Source organism: Nelusetta ayraudi, unplaced genomic scaffold (assembly GCF_046127955.1).
Source record: "Nelusetta ayraudi isolate G7.1 ecotype Tasmania unplaced genomic scaffold, CSIRO-AGI_Nayr_v1 ptg000135l, whole genome shotgun sequence".
Taxonomy (NCBI): Eukaryota; Metazoa; Chordata; class Actinopteri; order Tetraodontiformes; family Monacanthidae; genus Nelusetta; species Nelusetta ayraudi.
The window spans coordinates 19,178,400-19,197,451 of NW_027466185.1; the positions used below are offsets into that span (position 1 = coordinate 19,178,400).

Below are 19,052 nucleotides of genomic sequence, written 5' to 3' on the forward strand. Positions count from 1 at the left end.
AGACAGATGAAGAAGACAGATAGGATGATGCAAGACTTGCCAAATGCTCTCCCCCCCCCCTGACGAGTGGCCAGCTTGATGTATGTTCTTTCCTTCACAGCGCCTTCCTTTCATTTGCACCCTGACTAAAAAAAAAAAGAAAGAAAGAAAGAAGAAAAGATGAATAATATTCATCTTGAAAGTGAAGCTAGAGGCCAGATGAACACATTAATCCAACGCCTGACTGGACGGGAAGCCGACCTTCTCTCCAACCCAGAGGTGTGAGCGTAGCGGTGAAGCCAGTGTGTGCGTGATTTGTGTGTGTGTGTGTGTGTGTGTGTGTGTGTGTGTTTTTTTTTCTTTTTTCCTTTTTCTAAATTGCAGACAGGCATCGGCTTTGACAAACACAAGACGGTGGCGGAGCGGTACACAAAGCAACTCTGCCTCTATTGAAACCGCTCAGAAACATTTAGCCTTTATTCACTTAAGTGCACCCAATCTCGCTCTTATTACGGATGACTGATTGCCTTATTTATTGTCTCAGGGATAATGACTCTCAAAATTATAAGGGGTCCCTAACTGCACTTAAATTTCATCCCTTAAATTCGTCCCGTCTTTCAAGGCAAACAATGGGGAGAGGAAAAAAAAGAAGCAGCGCTTCTCCCCCAAACCCTCGTTCCGCCGTTCTTGGCGGCGGCGTCAATGTTTTTCTCAGACCTTTTTCTTTCATTACTGCCTTTTTGTTCGGGGCGCCACTTGCGACTCGCCGGCACTGATTGTTGCCTCGCAGTCTCCATGGCGACGCAGAAATTAATCATACCATAAATGCCGCAAATAGGACAGAAGAGGGAGAGGAAAGTAAAGCGCGACACTTCAGTTGCCACTCCGCCCCTGTTCGTCTGGAGCCTCTCCACGGCCCCGTTACGGCCACACTTCACCTCGTCCCGCTCTCGCTTCTCAGTGCACAAGGAAAAATCTGCCTGGCACTTGCAAATTTCTCCTCTTTGAGCGGTAAATAATTACAATGATTACGGACTACGCGTCGGAGGAAGGGCGCCGGGATACAAACACGATCAGCTTGTTCCCGGCGAGTGCGATGATTATCATTTCTAAAGAGAGCGAAAACGTCTTTTGCCCTCATTTGCAGCGGCGCTAAACTGTGGACTCGTCAATCCTCTCCCGCCGCCGTGATGTAACGTGATGCAATAAAGGCCCGCCGAAATGACTCCGGCGGCGTGTATTTAAAAATAGCCAGAGTTCAGACGTTCAACGTCCATGTCACCCTGAAATGTGTTGTTGCGTCAATGCGGCCTGATTTAAAGTCGCCGTGCGCTCGGCGGCCGCTTCATTAGGTATGGATGCGCTGTCTGACTCTCTGCCGAGAGGGAGACCAGCGAGTGTGGCGATGGGCAGAGGGGGAGGCCGAGGGAGACATGGAGACATATGTTTAAGGGAGACCCGAAGCGAGATGGGTCTCCAGGGAGCAAACGGAGGGTACTTGTCGCCTGACGTTCCAGTAGGAAGGCGAGGAACTCAGTCTGAGTGAGTAAGACGTTGTGAGGACGACTTACCGGAATTCAAAGCAGCATCAGAATGGGGGAAGAAAGTGGATTCAAGTGCCCTGAAGGTGGTTGTTGGTGCCAGACAGGCTGCAGGTCTGAGTGTTTCCCAACCTGCAGCTGGTCTACTGGAAGACTCAACGTGTCACGACCATCTCAGGGGTTTCCAGACGATGATCTATGGCGTGTTGATGATGTCCTGTAGTATCACGTTTCTTGTCCTGTCCATTAACCTGATCAAAAGATACGCTGCACAACATTCATTATTCATGCGTCTTCACAGCCGCCTCCAATGGCAGACTTGGTCTCAGTGCCTCAGCACACAACTCTTCCCATTTCTTTTTTTGCTCCCCTCTTTGGATTTCTTTGCTTTCACAGATTGGCCACCTGCGAGAGCCTTGCCTGAGTCAACCTCTGCTTCCTGTGCAATGCCTCTGAGGACCTCCACCTGGGGTTTCGGCGAGTGAAACTGGAACTTGGCAGCCTTGGTGTTGAACATCGCCATTTGCCGGCATTTGCGAAAGACAGCCGCGCTCGATTTAGCAACGTTCCCACAAATGGCGCTTGTGTTTGTCCACCAGACGTTGATTTGGGCTCCGCTTGTCATTTGCATTTCATCAATTATAAATTAAACCACGGAACGGACTTGGGCAACAGGCGCAGGTTGACTCAGTGCTATTTTGGGTCTGCGTGTCACAAGCTGCATTTACATGGACACACATAATCTGAATAAAGGCCCAATCAGATTAAAAATGCTTCATGTAAACACGGCAATCGGAAGATTCTGATCCGATCCAGTCCGTTCGGAACAAAGTTTTATTCCGAATGAGAGAGGTGGTTCGTGACGCATTTCCGCCTTAGCGGCAGCCGGTCATTTTTTTTCGCGAAACATAAACGAAACGACAGAACAAATAAAAAAAACGGCTGGAGAAGTTTGAAGGCTTTTGAACGAGCCGAGGACGTGCGGACAACGCGGCGTTTATTTACAACACAGGCGGAAGTACAGCTTCTTCTTCTACTGCTAATTTCCGGAAAATTAGACAACTCCGCGCATGCCCAAATGATTCACTCTGATTAAACGCTTGGTGCATGTATACGCACGTCACGATCGGATGGTTTTATTTAGTGTCCATGTAAGCAGTGGATTTGGAATTTACGATCAGCCAAGGTTTCGATCGAATTGGATTAATGTGCGCATGTAATCATAGCTACAGTGCGCTGAGGTAACGCACGCTTAGTCGTCACGCAAAGCGCCAAAAGCTCATTCTTCCACTGGTGACATCACTCCGCCAATAAATAGCGGACGAGGGCGAGGAGGAGCGAGGAGGAGAGGGTTGGCGGGTGGACGGCGAAAGGGGTTCGGGTGACTAATTGGTGGATGATGGAGGAAGAAATGGGTGTGACATATGGAGACGGGGTGACTCATCTCCCGCTGCATTCGAGCACCATCTCTCCTACTGGGACCAAACCTAGTGTGTGTGTTTGGTGTGTGTGTGTGTGTGTGTGTGTGTGTGCTCATCCACCGTGAAAAAACAACCCCATCTGCAATCCATACTTGGGCGAAAGGGGGCAAACAAAGGTCACGGTGCGTCTGTCGCTCCCCAGCCTGTCAATGTTTACCTCGCGCGCCCGTCTCGGCAGAGCGGCAACCCTCTCATCGTCTTCTATTTTTCAGCACGCCGGAGCGAGAGAATAGCGGCCGGGGGAAGAGCTCGGAGGGGGATAAAAAGTTGCGGATGTGTCAATTCTCTCCGCCTTCAGCGTGGCCAAAGCATCCGAGCGCACGGGGGGAAAAGAGGGAGAGGTAGACGAGGTGAGGCGAGGAGAGAAGAACGGGCGGGGGGGGGGGGAGAGAGAGAGAGAGAGAGAGTGTTTGTGCACCTGCTGTGTGTAACGAGCTGAGAGATTAAAGCGTGCCTCAGGACAGAGAGACAAAGACTTGTCCAGCCAGGAAGCTCTTCTGCTTATTTTTCTCTCCAAACCCCCCCCCCCAACCACCCACCCACCCACCACCGCCGCCGCCCTTCCTCCTTCACGCTCCTGTCTGATTGCGCTTCTGTCACCGTGCCGACGTCAGCCTCCCCCGATCATCCACGCAGGCAGCAGTCAGCAGTCAGCTGCGGGTCCAGATGGATCAGCATCGCTCATTTCACGTGTGTGTGTGTGTGTTTGTGTGTGTGTGTGCGTGTGTGTGTGCGTGTGTGTGGTTTTTGTACATCTGTCATCATGCATGTGTGTGAGTGTGGGCAGGGGAGCGTGTGCGGCGCCCCTGTGGTTTCTTGGTGTGTGCATGCGATGCGAGCAAGCTGTATGGGTGCGTCAACGCATACGTGCGAATGCTGGGATGTGACACATTTGATGACACAAATGCACGTTTGCTACAATATGCTACATTTTTTAATTGCTCGTCGAGTCTCCTTGTTGTCAGCAGCAGAGGCCAGGATTGTTTTTTTCGTTTTATTTAATTTTTTTCTTTGGCCTTGGACAGCAGCTTTTAGCCTGCATCTTTGGTTTCAATCCAAGCAGAGCTGAACCAATAAATTATTTTCGTCATCAATTAATCAGTTACTTTCTTTGATTCAATTCCATGAAGCGATTATTTGAAACGGAAAAAAAATGCAAGAAATGGGAAAGGGGCTCAAACAACTCCAGAACCAGCTGAAACAACCACTTGTATAAAAATGTATAAAAGTAAAAAATACATATATAAAAAAATCCTTTCTATTATCATGTGCATCACAAAACTAATTCTAAGAGTTCCTTCTGCTTAAATTCTAACGCCTCAGATGTTTTGGTTCACAAATTCATGAGATATCCTCAAATCCTTCCTTTTCCCCCAATTTGAGCCAATGAAAGCAAACATTTGACAGAGTAGGTCATGTGCTTAACATCAAAAACGTATGCATATGAACTTGTGCTGTCCACAATCAAAAAAAAAAAAAAAAAGCCCGATCTCCCTAAAAGATGTTGACTGGTCGGGTCAAAATGTGTCAAATCCGATCTGAGGCTTTCAAGACGAATCAGCAAAATTCCGGACTTCAATTTGCGACTCATGGCTCTCTGCGCAACATCAAGGCTTGTTGTCTGGAAGTATTCTTTCAGCACTGCTATTCTGAGACATTAACAAGTGCCCCCCCCCAAAAAAAAAAAATCTGGGCAAGATTCACCCAAGACGTCACCCAGCGGGACGTGGTGGTGGCGTCTGCAGCAACAGATCACCCCCCCCGCTGCTGAAAACCTCAACCTCTGACTCACACACAACCTATAAATCATTCATTTACACTCCGACTTTTGTTTGCTGCTAACGCAAACAGGAGAAGCCCCTTTTGTTGTGACACCAACCCGCTGCCGTAGCACAAATCTCGGCGTGCGGAGGAATCCCTGAAAGCCTGATTCCTGAATCCGGCTCTCTTTGATGCAACTCTGCCAGTCCCAGTCTCATGTTGACGCCTCGCTCCTCTCCGCGCACTCCGCTAGTTCAAAGCCCATCCCGAGGACCCTGCCCCCTGTCTGCGCGTCTGTCTGCCGGGTTTGTTTGATGTCAATTACACACACACACACACACACATTTACTGATTCTCACCCCCGACGCATATATTATGCATACGCACACATGCACACTGGAGCATCCGCCGACCCCAGGAAACCCCGGGAATCGCATTTACTGACAAAAGACGCGGGCGCAGCGCCGTGTATTATTCATGGCAAAACAGTAAACATGGACCTTACAATATTTATGCGTCGTTACGTAACGCTGTCTTGCATTCTGCCCCCCCGTCGCCCTGCGTCTTCCATGTGACGCCGCGTGTGCTCGGAGCCAGCCTTCGACCTCGTGTCTCTGCGTGTGTGTGCGTGTGTGTGTGTGTCCACTATACAGAAACGCTCTGTCACGACGCGGCGCAGCGTTCCGTGCATTGATGTGCCGAGCACGTGGACCCCCCCACCCCCCCACCCCCCCAACCGCTCGCAGATCTGGGTCCAGCTCTCTATTCCACAAATGCATCCCAGTGTCTGACTGTCTCTGCAAATTCATTAAACAGGAACTTAGGCTCATAATTAATTTCCTGTCCCGGCATCAATAAGATGGATGGCGATGATTAGGCCCAACGTGACAAATGCAGCAAAGGCGATATGCAGGGGATTTGAATTTCTGCTCGGAGGGGGCGGCGACAAAAGAAAGGCCTCCAGTGAACGGCTCACTGTGGAGACTTTGTCGATTAAAAAGGAGCTACTTTCCCTCCTCAACAGCAATAAGCCGGGAAAAAGAATCGAGTTTGAAATTCCAGAATTGCAACGATCACCGCAAGCGGTGATTCTGCGTTTGCGGTTGCGTAACTGGTGACACATATTCCGAGCCGGCAGGGATGGAACGCCACGTGCTGGCACAGCGCTCATGACTCAGCGCGCAGCCTTTTGCCTAAATCGCTGCACGTGCGCAGGCGCGCTCGCTGTTAATGCGAGCGCGCCGAGAGCCGGTTTGACGCCGTCGGACTGCCGTCGCGTTCCCTCAGAATTCCCGGTTGGGCTTTTTCGGTCCAAACACCGAAGAGCCTCCCGTGCACGAACGCTTGCGAGAGAGCGACTCTTGTGTGCGTATGCAAGCACGCGCATGGACAAACACGCGGGGCACTGTTGGCAAGATGCACTTGGAACACTGAGACGCATCACTGCAGGGCGCTGGAGCTTTGGACAGTCGGAGGGTCGAATGAATGGGGAAATGCTGCGTTTTCATCAAAGTGGCCGAAACGGAAAAAAAAACGAAATGGAAAGGGGTCATCGAAAATGAGACCGCAGTTTGTCCCAGCAAGGAGCCACAGAGCTACAGTACATCCGACGAGCCACGAAGCTCTGCGGCGCTTGACAAAAGCTTGTGGCAAAATCAATTACCTAAAGTGAAAAGTCCAAAACAAATAAACAGCACGAATATGTGCAGCGTTGGGGTCAAAACTCCGCTGAAATATTTTGCGCCCGGAAGTTTGGAGGAGGCAGCGTCAGAGGTTTTGGCTGCATACCGAGACTCACTCTTGTTTCTACAGTTCTTTTGCTTTTAGAATTTTGTTTAAGCCCGTTGAACAGCGACCTTGGACCGCGTGACTCACTCAGTAGTATGGAAAAAATAAATGAAAGGGTCACTTCTCACCGTGCGGTTAATAAAAACATCCAGTCTCTTAAGCAGGAGCCACTTCCTTTACATCATTTTCTTCTTCTGTGCTTGTTTTTAAAGGCGGCACAGACATATGATAGATAGATAGATAGATAGATAGATACCACCTGCTTTGCCTCACTGCTGAAGAAGGGAAGCAGGAAGAAGGATGAAGGAGTTAGTCTGGTCTTGGCAAAGATGACTGTGCGAGATTTTGGACCTGAAATTGGAGCCTTGCGAGGTTTCACTTCAGAAAAAAAAACAACTATTCAGTTCAGCAAACAACACCGTTGGCATTTGTCGAACATTCATTACCGGCTCTGGCACCTGACCGCTTCCTCATCGCTCTCCCTCTCTCTCCTCCTCTTCCTCTTCACCTTCTCCTCCTCTGTCCTCCAGGCCCTCCTGCTCCACACGCGGCCAGTGTGTTGTGTGGGCCCAGGTGCAGAGACTCACATCCTCCCCTTCTTTTTTTTTAGTCCCTTCCCTCCCTCACTCCCTCCCTCCCTCCATCCATCCATCCATCCATCTCCTCGTGTCAGCTGGAGGCGAGCCAGCCTCCGACATTTGCTCAGAGCTTGCGCCGATCGCCCGCCGTCGTTGGGAAATGCCGATTGATGCGCGCGGGTTCGCACCTTTCGATCCACGTAATCTCCATTTCTCCCCTTCGTTGCTCTTTCGACGCGAGTCTGACTTTGCGGGTGCCTCCAAGGTCGCAGGTTTATTCCCCTGGATGAGCGCTGCGTGTTTCGGGTCAGCACTTTTCCGACGCGTACTCGCGGGGATTACGCTTTCATATCGGGAGTTCATATGCGTGATTGTTCCACCGCCACCCTCGCCAAAGCTCACGCGGTAATTCGCCGGCATGCTGCAGCTGGGAGTGTCACCACGAGCGTCGTTGAAGTACTGAGATTCCCTGTCCAGCGCGGGAAAACAATGTGGACAACGTTCCATCATTTATATAGGTGTGCACGCATTGAATTTGACGCACAGACGTGGTCTAACGACTGTGGAACAGCGGAGGAAAACGTCACGCTTTGAAAACACTTTAATGCTCCAACTGTCGCTGCAGTGACGACAACATTTCCAGTTGTCTTCATCACTCTGGGTTTGGCTGGGTGGGCTGGAGTAGATGCTTGAAACAGAATGTCCAGGTCAAGGTCGTTGATTGGAAATTAAAAAGGTGATAATGATGATTTATTTTCCATACAAAATGATGATGTTAAAAATGATGAAATAAGACAGCACACTGGCAAGCAAATACGACAAACCTTTTGACTGGTGCGGCCACAGTGGGTTGTAAAATGTGACAGAGGGGCCGGAGCAGCAGCAGATGGATGGAGTGATTTGGTGAGCCACCTCAGAGGAGGAAAAATGCATCATGGGATATGTAGAAAACGCGATTTAATGTCAATTGAAAATGAACAAAAGCGTTACAACAAAATCAGTGTCTTTCAAGCCCCACGGTATTTAGCTCTTTATTGAAATGACTCTTAAAATACTGGAAAATGGATAAAATACAGCTATCTTATTACCTACTTACAATGAATATAATTGCTTCAAATTCGGAGGGACGGATTTAAAAATCGAAGGGGACCCATATGGCCCCCAGGCCGTAGTTTGCCCATGCCAGGCCTAAGGACCGTACGCTTTCCAGCCAAAAACCACCACTGCAAGGGATCAACTTGGCTTATAGGCCTGAGCACCTACAGGAGGACCACACCAAAACAGAAAATCACACCAATCACATACACACAGTCCATAGGAAATAAGCTACTTTAAACACAGAAATGGGCTCCGACAGTCGCCGTCATTCGCCGTTGAATTCAGATACGGAAGACAATGAACAAAGGTGCAGGTGGGGGCTGGGGAGGGTGGAGGAGAGAGGGGCGAAGGCAGGAGTTCAGGCTTCTGCAGCCAGCTCTCCAACGAGCTCGACACTCCCCCCAGTGTCACGCGTGACTTCGTGACCGAGCGAAATGAGATTGGGGAGAGGGGGACGCTGGGAGGGGCACTGGGGGACATCGGAATCGTTTACAGGGAGCGTCATACTGCGGAGGGGCAGGTTGGGAGAGACAGATAAATACGGAGAGGAAAGAAACAGCAGGGCATTCACCAGAGATGAGGCAGTGCTGAGATTTCCAGCTCTGAAGGAACCCATGTTGCTGAGCTCCGGTAGAAAGAGTTCTCAGTCGGCCTCGGGGCTCCCAAACCAAACCAATCCGCTTCCTTCCTGTTGAGAAGAAAACCCACAAAAGAGACTGCTGGGAATTCCTTTCGGAAAAAGCCACGGAAGAAGATGAAGGAGAAACACAGGAAGTGGGTGCAAACCCAGCTGCTGCTAAAGGGATTAGCATGGGCGGCGCGGCGGCGGTGGCGGAAGTCTTATCAGAACAGGGCGGCGTGTTCACATTTAAAACGAGAAGAAAGAAAGAAAGGCATCCAAGACTTTTCCTCGGTGTGCCGCATTTTTGTTCGTCTCGTTCCCGACAGGGTTTGGCAGGCGTTTTACATGCACGTGGCGGCGCGCTGCAGCTCGCAGTGGCTGGTGGTTGGCGTCTCGCAGCAGCATGAAGCCTCGAGGTAAGCAACTCGGCTCAAGGGGCAGTAGAAAGAAAAAATTAATCTGATCCATGAAACCAAATAGTCTTCAGACAGCAGCAAGCATGGTTCATCATCCCAAATCAGACAACCCCCTCACCCACCCTCCAAAAAAAACCAAACAATGGTCTTCCAATAACAGTATATTTAGCCTTCTGTTTGCAGGTGAGTTGAAAATAATAGCAGTAAAATCCTTATAATGCAACAGCTCAGTCTTTGTTTTTCTTCATTTTCTGTGGAGCACTCGAGAAATGGAGACATTTTTCTCCACATTTTAAATTAGGAGCTAAATTACAGTGTTTCCAATGCATCAAAATAAAAACTATGATAAATATTTTGCAATTTACTCATGTTTTTAAACACAATGCTATTATTATTTATTTTTAACACAATTGCATATCCTCTTGCAGAAATGCTCAGTTTTAGCTTCCTGCGAACACTGCTGCTCTGACAAACATCTGGCCAGGGGGTGCGGTAAGCAACCTGGGAGAGGTCTGTGACATCACATAGGGCTTTCCACTGAGAACTGCCCAGATTTACAGAGAAGCGGAGGAAGGAAGGATGGATTTTTTTTCCCCTAATTTCTGACTTTTGAATTTTGCCCGAAATGTACATCTGATTATCTGACGCCTTCACTATCATGGACCTCGTGATCCTCTTTAATCCCGACTGCAGTCAATCGCTGTGTGTTTTCGTGTGTACTACTGAGGTGAAAAATATGGAGCCAGTGAAGCAGGACGGCGCCCCCACCCACACCACCTCCCTGGAGAGATGGAGATGGGGTAGAGGAGCGGTGGAACGTTTTTCTAAACGGAGAGCGATATTCAGAGGGAGCGGAAAAAAAAACCTTTCCCTCCTCCAACGCCACAGAGAAGGGTTCATGATCCATCGTCTAGCGCCCGAACGCCGGATCAATACTCACTGAACCGTCCAGAGCTTTCCACGTCTCTCTCCTCCTCCGCTCCTCCCCCTCCTGATCCCTCCGCCTCATCCATCTCTTCCCCCGTCTTTTCCCCCAGCGAAGCGTCGATGCCCGCGACCTCCCCTCGCATCGCCCTCTCCAGCAGCAAGACGAGGGGGCCCTGGAACCTTCATCTTCCCTTGGTTCTCGGGGGCTAATGCCGCCGTCGATGCGGCTACGCCAAGGTTGCCGCGCAAAGATCCTGCGAGATGCTTTTTGTTGGCGATCGTCGGGGCTAGCGGGGCAGTTTTGGAAAGTGCTCTTGGAATTAATCAGTGTTTTCAAAGTTTAAACCTCTTAGGATCTAAAAGAAAATATGCAGTTGTTCTATTTTATGTAGTTTTTGATCTGGGTTTTTTTTTTTTTTTCAATAATCATTCAGAATTTTTTGAAAACGGAACGAATAAAACTGGAAGAATTCCAAGTTGCTTTCAAGAGGAGAAGAGGAGAAGCGCAGCATGTGAAGGGTGATGTCGAGGGGAGGTTCACGTTTGAAGACGAGATCGTTCACAATTGGAGAAAAAAAGACCATTGGGGATGAACTGAAAATGATACAAATCCATCCATCCATCCATCTTCCATACCCGCTTCTTCCTGAGCTCAGGGTCACGGGGTCTGCTGGAGCCTCACCCAGCTGTCATAGGGCGAAGGCAGGGTGGCACCCTGGACTAGATACCAGGTCATCGCAGGGCCTCTCAGGGACAAGCAACCATTCACACACACCTACGGACAATTTGGAGTTACCAATTCACCTCACATGCATGTTTTTGGACCTTGGGAGGAAGCCGGAGAACCCGGAGAGAACCCACGCAGACACAGGGAGAACATGCAAACTCCTCACAAAAAGGCCCCAAGGCCCGGAATCAAACCCACAACCTGCTTGCTGTGAGGCGGCACGATCCAAATCCCAAAAAATACAATTTTAAATGACACAAGGGGCCAAATTCAGTTCAGCGAACTAATCGAAGGACAGGCAGGCACGCCGAACTAACCGTGTCCCATCCACCCCCACTCAGCCACAGGCCACTTTATTGGCTGACGCAAAGAAGCGGACGAGGCTAGACGCTGGCAAACGTCGCTCCTACTCGCTTAGCTGTTGTTAAGCGCGCGCCAAGTGTTTATTCATTTATTTTTCATCCCGCAGCATTTGCATAAGTGCCGGCGATCGTATCGTTAATTCGTCCTGGCAGCGGGGGCCTCGTTCCTGATTCACGACATGCTTGACAGAATGTTGCGGAAAAGATGTAAATAAAGCTGGACGCCTTCCATGTCTGGGAATTTCAACAAAAAAAAGAAGCTGCTGCTCGCCAAAGACATTACGGATGGCCGCCGCCGCCGCCGTTTGAAAATTGGCTGTTGCTGAACAACAGCTGATGGACAGAAAGGGGTTGCATCTTTATTTAATCATCCACCATCACAGAGAGGGCGGAAGTGGTTGGGGGGGGGGGGGGGGGGGGGGGGTAAAAAAAATAAAAAAGAAGAAGAAGAGTGGGAGCGGTGACGTGAGTGGGAAGTAGGCCACGCCGACTTATGTCATTTCATAAAACGGCAGATGTGCCATCAAATTCAATTAACAGCTTAGCCCTCCCGCCACCGGATGGCGTGAGGAAATCCTGCGCCCAAATGACATCAGGGAATATGATGTTTCTCTCCCCTTCCACTCCATGGAAAATCCCTGTAATGTTTTCACTCATCCCGGGGAGTGACGGAGGCCTCCCGCTCCAGCGGTGGTAATGGACTGGCGCAAATTGATTACGAAAGCAGATCGCGACAGATCATTTGATTACCGCTGGTAAATCCACCTCCCCCAAGCCCCAAAAAACATGATTATTTGAACCACCAGGGAGCCGCCCCCTGCCCCCCCAACACGCACCCTTCCCCTGACCTGCTAACCTAATGGAGGGTAATCAGTTAATAATCAGTATCTTAGGAGTTGCATCGGAGCCCATGAATCCGATTCTAATTTCATCCGCTCGAAGTGAATCAATGCGCCGTCTCCGCGGTCGACCAATCTCGCACCCCAACCCTCCAACCCCACCGACGTCAAAGACTTATGGACCGGTAATCTGTATGGATTCCGACCGTGTCATGGGATTTTTGGACAACTGCAAAAGCTAAAAATATCTGTCAAAAGCCAAAAGGGGAAGCCCCCCCTGCCCCTCCCCTCCTAGTTTCATCTCTAGTTGCGTTTCCATTAGCCGCAGAATCACGCAAAACCTAAATATCGCAAGGAAAACTGGAAATGGAAGCAGCTAAACCTCAAGGGGTCACCTGACCAGTTCACTTCAAGTGAAAATGCCGCGTTACGTTTGCACGGAGGATGAAGTAATTAAAAGAGAAAAATACAACAACCATTCTTGACGGCAAACAAACATAAACAAACAAAAGCAAACGTAATTCTCAGAAATCTGGCGGGACGAGATTTTACCAGAATTACGGCTTGTGCGCTTCGCACCACTCAAGGGAAAAACCTGCGAGTTGCAACTGTACTTTGTCGAAATTTTAGAAATATTGCTTTAATTTTGCGAAAAAAAAAAAAAAACTGTCATGGAAACGCAGCTACTGTGATTCGGCAAATGCTGTTAGTTAAGAATAAGAATGCCTTCATTTATCCCACATTGGGGAAATTTGAGTTGTTACAGCCGCATTTACAGTGCAAATGGAATAATTAAAAAGGAGTGCAAAGAATGAATTAAAAAGAAAGAAAATGTATATAGGGCGACACGGTGGCGCAGTGGTTAGCGCTGCCGCCTCACAGCAAGAAGGTTGTGGGTTTGATTCCGGGCCTGGGACCTTTCTGTGTGGAGTTTGCATGTTCTCCCTGTGTCTGTGTGGGTTCTCTCCGGGTTCTCCGGCTTCCTCCCACACTCCAAAAACATGCATGTGAGGTCAATTGAACGTTCTAAATTGTCCGTAGGTGTGCATGTGAGTGTGAATGGTTGTCTGTTCCTATGTGGCCCTGCGATGAACTGGTGACTTCGCCTTCGCCCTATGCCAGCTGGGATAGGCTCCAGCAGACCCCCGTGACCCTGAGCTCGGGACTAAGCGGGTATGGAAAATGAATGAATGAATGAAAATGTATATACAAATTAGTTACATATCCAAATAAGTGTAAAAAAGCGTTTATAAATAAATGTTTCATAGCACCTGGTTTGAAATGTTGTGGTTCAGAAGTGTTTTGGTTCAGACATCATCGCACCGGAAGGCATTCGCTCAGAAAAAATAACCTCTCAGATAAGCGTTGACGATTCACATCAAGAGTTGAGCTGTTTTACAGTCCTCAGATTCTGAACGAAAAAGAAAAGCACAATTGGATCTGCAGGGCGAGAACGACTCTATGCAGTTAGGTGTTGGAGCGCTGCTTTCCTTCTTTTGTCTCCTGAAGTAATTTCAGCCGTCTGGGAACAAAAAAAAAATCAAACTAAACAAAACCAAAGAAAAAACACTCACGTCGTCATTTTATGTCTGTCTATCCGTGTTGACTTATTGAGAGAAAAACAGAAAAATAGAAAAATCCACCATTGATTCTGGCAACGGAGGTGGGCAAAATGCCTCAGCGAGCATCACAGAAGTAAAAACGACGGTGCTGCGTGGAAGTATTGATCGGCGGGAAGAGAGACGCATTTGTCTGTGTCTGTTGTGCATGTCGGTGTTTTTCAGGTAATGCTGCTGAGGAAACTTTGAGACAGACGGGGAGTAAAACGCTAAAGGGGTACAGTGAAATAGTCCAGGCTTTAATTCACGTTTTCTATTTCAATAGAAGACACGACCACCGATGGAAAGACGCTGCTACTGATAATGTGAGTTAACCGCCGACACGTCCTCGTTTTAAAGGTAAAACTAAAGAAAATTCTTTTCGAATTGACAGGATGCAACATGTCATGCAACAAGGGGAATGAAGGGAGTAACGATTAATAATGATTAATAATAATTAATAAGATCAGAAGCACGTTTGAAATGACAAGGACAAAGTTCACAAAGAATCTATTTTTTCTCAACTGATAAGAGTTTGACCGCCACAACGTAGCCCAGAAGCAGCAGGTGGAACAGCAGAGCTAGACTGGAGATTGGGAGCAAAGGAGAGTGAAAGACCCGCTGGCTTTCAAATCAAAAACTAACTTTCCCACTGAAGGCAACAAATGGCAACGAAGACGAGGGATTAATATTATTTCTCATTTTAAGCATGATTTTTAAAGAGCAAAACTGGAGACGACAGCCTGAGAAACCTGTGCCATTTGCAACTAGGTTTGTTCTTGTGTTCCTCCTTTGTTTCAACCCCATTTATTGGACCAAAGGGCTCAAATTGCACACAAGATTCATGGCCCAACCGATGAACCCCCACCCAAACACACACACACACACAAACACACACACACACACACACACACACACACACAAAACAAAAGCGTGCTCGCAGCACGGACTCGCTCGCACTCCCGCCCGTGTCATACCTCCGCTGACTGAATAATGCATGAGACGTCTGCCGGTGGGTTTCTGTCACAGATGCTCTTTTCTGTCACTCATCCAGCTTTATGCTGTCCAGACCCCCCCCTCCCCCAATCACCACCCTCTCCAGCCCAGTGCAGAGGTCACACCAGGCCAGGGGCTGAACAGGGCTCATGCTCGCCAGCCTGAACAGCGGTCAGGTGAGGAGGCGAGGAGGTTTTTTTTTTCTTTTTCCGGGGGGGGGGGGGGGGGCAAGGTAGAGGAGGCGAGAGGAGACCGGGAATGAGAGACTTGTGGAAATAAGAAGTCTGCTGGCGGTGAGCGCCGCCGTCTAATTTCCTTTCCCTCCCCCTCATCCTCGGCCCCTCCTTCTCTCCCTCCCTTCTGCCCCACCCCCACCCCCGCACTCTCACAGGCTCCTATCTATCGCGCCCATTGATCTCGCTCGTGTCTGGGGGGATCTCGCTCTCTCGCGCCGTCTCCCGATCCGTCTGGGAGGAGAAACCCAAGAAGAAGAAGAAGAGATGAAGAAGGAGAGGAAGAAGAAAAGATTTTTTTGATTTTTACAATTACGTTTTATTGCACATTTCACAGGGTACATTTGCACAATAAAGACAAAGTGGCTTGAATACATACAGATTGACCTAAAATTTCACTAATTTAACATTTAAAATAGGTATACATACAATATATACAAACTGATAAATCAGCAGGCTAGTCACACTTGAAGAAGAAGAGAGCTGGGGGTGCAGTAGGAAGAGGAGGAGGATGGGGAAAGATGAAAGGGTCCAGCGGAGTAGAGAGGATAAACGGCAGATTTGGAAGGAAGAGGGCGGAGCTTAATTGCTGGAGCAGGGGAGAGGCCGCCGCAGAAGGGGGGAGGTGAAGAAGGTGTTGGCGCCTGCTTCCGGACCCTTGAATCCCTCCTTGGGCCGCCGCTCTTTCCAAGCGTGGACCGAGCGACCTTGACGACTTACCCCGCGGCGGCCAGCACTTAATGAGTGCGGCTCGGCTCTCCGAGGGGCCGCGACGCATCGCCCAGGTGCAATTCAGTCCCGGCGAGCGCAAGGGCGCAAGAGTCACACCGGCCGAGCGGCAGGGGTTGGGGGAGGGGCGTCTCATTGGCCCATTAGGTGTGCCGTACACCCCCCCACCCCCACAACCCCACCCCAAGGCTGTTAGCGCAACAGCGGCTAAAGCAAATCTAGCAGAGCGAGGTAGGGAGGGAGGGAGGGAGGGAAGGGAGAATTTTTTCTTTTACGGAGGCCTAATTCAGACACACGGCTGCAATTGCCCTCTAATTCTCCTCCTGTCACTGCCGTATCATAACAGATTAGGTGCATTAGCGACGCTGGCGAAAGGAAATGACAGCGATTTGTTCAAGCTGGGATCGATGCCTGCGAGGGGCAAACTGGAGCGGAAGCATTTTATATTGATGGGCCAAAACTGTTGAGGCTGCGCGACGTTTCCTCAGCGACATCATGAAACACGCCCGACCACCGGCCAACCTCCGCTACGCTAGCCGGACTGAGGGCCCAGTAAAGTTTTTCACATTTCACTGAAAGGTTTAATGATACACCACCCATAAAGACTTATGGGTAAAAGACCAGTGCAGCTGAAGCTAACTTTAGCTAGCAGCGCGCTAGCAACGCCAACTATGTCTGTTCGCATGTCCGTTTTTTTTTTTCTAATAAAGTGATGAAAAGGACCTGGTTTTCATTGTTTCTCAGAGGAGGAGGAGACATAATTTAAATATATTGAAATTATAAAGCATCTTTGAAGAAAGCTTTGAGTATCATTTCAACATCTCATTCCCGGGACAAGCGTCCTCGTTTACGGCAATCAAAATACGGTCACGCCAGACAAAAACAGTTGCTTTTAAAATCCAACAAATTATTTTGTTCCTTAAATGATGTTGTGTTGCCGGTTTTCACCTCTGCAATGGCGGTGACAGTAGCAGCAGCACTAGTAGCATTTGAGAGCCACTAGCCGCAGGTAGCGGCCAACAAACAATCAAACCTGGCAAATTTGCAAAGCTTTGGGGTTTTCCGGTGTGGATTACAAAGGAGGAGTTGCTGCATGAGTCGCCGACAATGTTCTGAATTTTAATGCACTGCTTTTTTTCTCCAGACAGCCGTGACTCGCTCCTCTAGAATGTTGTTTACCGCAGCTCATTAGAGGCCCAGCGGAGGGCGACGCCGCGCCGAACACGGCTACTGAACATTGTGTGAGACAAACAGGTGCGTTGCAGGTTCACGGCTCGATACAACGAGCGGCAGAAGTTACCAAGAGCAGACAAAGGATCGGCTGCAAGCAGCAAGAGAGTCCATGGACACTTCAACTTCCTCCCACAGTCTGATGACACGTGAGCCCGGGTGTCTGCCGCCGCTAAATTAGCCCAGGGTGTAAATGAGCCCGATCGTTTGTCTCTCTCAGTGTCGATGCGCTGCAGACTCCCACCCTACCACTGCGAGAGCATCAGTGTTTGCTCAAGTCAAACATCACACTGGGCAGCGACAACGCTGCCGTGCACAAGAGTCTGTGGCCCTGACTTGTTGCCTCAAATACTGCAGTTATGCAGGGTTACGATTAAAAACTAGCGAATAGACAGAAAGACGCACTCACAAATAAAATACTAAAGAGGTGCAAGGCCCAGATAACTTGATCCAAAGAATGTCAAATGTCAATGAATGTATTTATATATATATATGAATGCATGTCAGTGAGATCTTTATTACAGATTTCTTGAGATGGACACTTGAGTGTTGCTGGACATTTTTTTTTCATTTTACGATTTTTTTATCTCAAGTTTCACCAAGTCCACCAATCAGGTTGCCAAATGAAACCCTGTGTGACATTTCAGAATCGACCATTCAAGCCTCAGCTGGGGCTGAACCGTCGCTGAGCTGCTCTCTGGTCCTACCTTCACTCCAGCCCGCAGGTGACGGAAGGTTCGGAGGCTTGCGGAAGTCCCCGCTCATCATCTCATTTCAGCAGCAGCAGCAGCAGCAGCAGCAGCAGCAGAGACAGTCGTTAACCGAGAGATGAAGCGCTCCAAAGCACGTTGTTCACGACAACATCTTCATTTGATCGCACTCGTGCTTTTATCTACTGCAGTATTTTTCAACCACTGGTGTACCGTGAGATAATGTCAGGTGTGCTGTGAAAAATTACCCTATTTCACAAAAAAAAAAAAAATAACATTGCATTGTCGTGTGACTGTGCTTTTAACGGAACGCAAACCTTCCTCCCTCCCTCAATTCCTCCCAGGATATCAGCTTTGTGTGCAAACAAGCCCAGGTTTCGCACTGAGTGGGTGTAAATCAATTAAGAGACTATATCGTTATTATGAGGCTAATATCGGTTGGTGGTTTGCCATGGGATTTTTTTTCAACATAAAAAATGAGCCGCGGCTCAAAAAAGGTTGAACAAATGCGTTTCCGTCTCCGATGAACAGAAACCGGAAACAGGCTCATCAATCAGACAGCGGAGAACAAAACACCCGCGACGCGACATCATCGGAGCCAAATAGCCAATTTGTCAAGCCCGTTTTTTGGAAGACAGTGACGCTTGATGCTTACGGAGAGAGGTGTAGTTTCCCTTTTTCTGTGTAGCTGCTCAGGGAGGCCTGGCGTTACAGCCTCTGCTTGTTTAATGGCAGAGCCCCGAGGTCATATTCCCTCACGAGGAGGCCGAGAGAGAGCCAAGGCAGCATTATCTAAGAGTGTGTGTGTGTGTGTGTGTGTGTGTGTGTGTGTGTGTGTGTGTGTGTTGTTGGAATTTGGGCGCCCGATTTTGGAGCGCACGTGTTCCGAGAGCAAAGCGTGAAGAAGGCAGATAAGGAGGCATGGGAGGGTGCGAGAGGGCTGATGGGCTGCTTGGTGGGATGCTGAGGGTTGGGGGTGAGGGGGTGGGGGCGGTGGGGGGCGGTCAGGCCGAGGCCGGGAAGCCCAGTTGCATTTTTATTAGCCGGGACCCGAGTCGCCATGGGGATGGAGGCAAGCCGCAGACGCGACACGAGGACAGCTTGTCACCTTATCACTCCGCCTCGACCTTTCCTGCTCTCCCTCCTCCCCGGAGTTTTCCCCCTTCCTCCGCGCTTCAGATTTCCGTCGGAGGGTCCCGCGTCGCAGCCGCTGTGTCAGAACATGACTTATTCAGCCCCCGCACTTGGCACTACGAGCGGCCCTGGCATGATTAATTAACCAAAACTCTCTGCAGACCAACCCAGGAGCTACGTATTTAGCCCTGTGGTTGCAGCCTTCTGCTAAAACGAAGAAAAAGCCATGAATTATTGATTGCGACGGCTGCGGGGGCGGAATAAACCTTGGAGGAGCATCGGTGAGCCATCAGTGCCCTTTGT

The 19,052-nt window shown here is 49.3% G+C and overlaps 1 long non-coding RNA gene across 1 annotated transcript in view; it reads right to left on the reverse strand.

Moving 5' to 3' along the window:
• LOC142877431 (uncharacterized) overlaps positions 1 to 17,713 on the reverse strand; it is a 98,798-nt gene extending 81,085 nt beyond the window's left edge. The window contains exon 1 of the long non-coding RNA XR_012923846.1: positions 17,613 to 17,713. This is a non-coding gene — a long non-coding RNA (uncharacterized LOC142877431). The remainder of the gene's footprint in view (positions 1 to 17,612) is intronic.
• Between the last annotated feature and the right edge of the window lie 1,339 nt (positions 17,714 to 19,052).